Source organism: Aplysia californica, unplaced genomic scaffold (assembly GCF_000002075.1).
Source record: "Aplysia californica isolate F4 #8 unplaced genomic scaffold, AplCal3.0 scaffold00150, whole genome shotgun sequence".
Lineage (NCBI taxonomy): Eukaryota > Metazoa > Mollusca > Gastropoda > Aplysiida > Aplysiidae > Aplysia > Aplysia californica.
Window position 1 is genome coordinate 903,822 of NW_004797420.1, and position 1,486 is coordinate 905,307.

Below are 1,486 nucleotides of genomic sequence, written 5' to 3' on the forward strand. Positions count from 1 at the left end.
AAAAGAGAGAGAGAGAGAGAGAGAGAGAGAGAGAGAGAGAGAGAGAGAGAGAGAGGTAGGGAGAGAGACGCAAGATTGTGCTTCATCGTTCATCCGCAACAGTTGACATTTTGATTAAAATAAACAACGTTTTGTTATACCGACGTGAGCTTTTCCCTGTAGAATTGGCCGTTAAGTTATTGATATTGTGTTTGACTCCGCGAACTATTTTTCGGTGTTTTATTTTGTGATAGGGGCACTGCAATTATGAAATCCTAAGATTATTGCTTTTAGGGTCAAATTTTGAGCAGCATAGTTATTATCTTTTATTGATTGTCATACAGAGTGGATTCTAAAGTTTACCAATTTTGATACAAGCATTAAAATTAAATGTTCCGTCTAGCAAAGTCAACAAAGACCAACACCAGTGATTTAATGGTTTGGAGTGGCAGTTGCTGACAGGAGACACGAGTTCGATGCCCGTGTGGGGACGTTATTCCACTGAATATCTTCATCTGTTTGCTGTGGTATTACATTCCACTTAGTCTGAGAGGATCAGCAGAGTCGGAGTAACATAATATATTCTAAATAATTCAAAGTGTGCCTGTGAGACCGTAGAGCATTTTTATATTCAAACTTTTGCAGTCTCTTAAAAGAAAGAGATACATGTTTGCCAAACTATAATATAATTATGATATTATATTTGTTAACAAGCAGGACTATAATAACCCGGCTGCGATCAGAGAGTGGGGAATTATTTCCGTGAAAAGATTCGACTCTCCTAATGAATCAAACCCGAACAGTCCGTTGTAAGCTTAAGTCAAGAGATTAGTACTAATTTGTTGTAAACGTTTTTGACCTCATCGAAATCAAGTTAATTTTGTAAGTAGGTGGACTGCTTTCGTCCCATGACTATCAGGGCCACCTCGGACTGAGCTGGATACATCCGAAAGATATAAAAATATTCGATAAAACATCCCCTCCACTCGGAGTCGATCTTCAGTCTTTTACGCGCAAAGTGAAGCGCCTAACCCATCCACTCCAAAAGCTGATGTGTTACCTAGAACAGTGCGGGTATTGATTTGTGATAATCTCCTTGCTTCTAGCTCAGCTACAACAGCGCTTCCACACATTTATAGACACATTTAGAGTTCGATTTCATACAGAAAGGTCGATAAGGGTCCCAGAAGGTCCTGACAGGTTTATATGGTAGGCCTACGTAACGTGTTGTTGGAAATGTTTGTCCCAATGTTGTATGAAAATCGATTTTGACACTTGAGATTAATCAAGCATAGCTCGTCCATCAGGAATTATGAGATGACGCAGGATTTCCTGCTGTCATGTTCTTCTCTTTTTCAACCTACATTTTCAGTATCTGAAAATTGGAATATTTTGTTTTTGTGCTATCACTGCCGTTGGCTTTGTTTTATTTTTGCGGTTTTTTAGGTGGAGAGAGAGAGAGAGAGAGAGAGAGAGAGAGAGAGAGAGAGAGAGAGAGAGAGAGAGA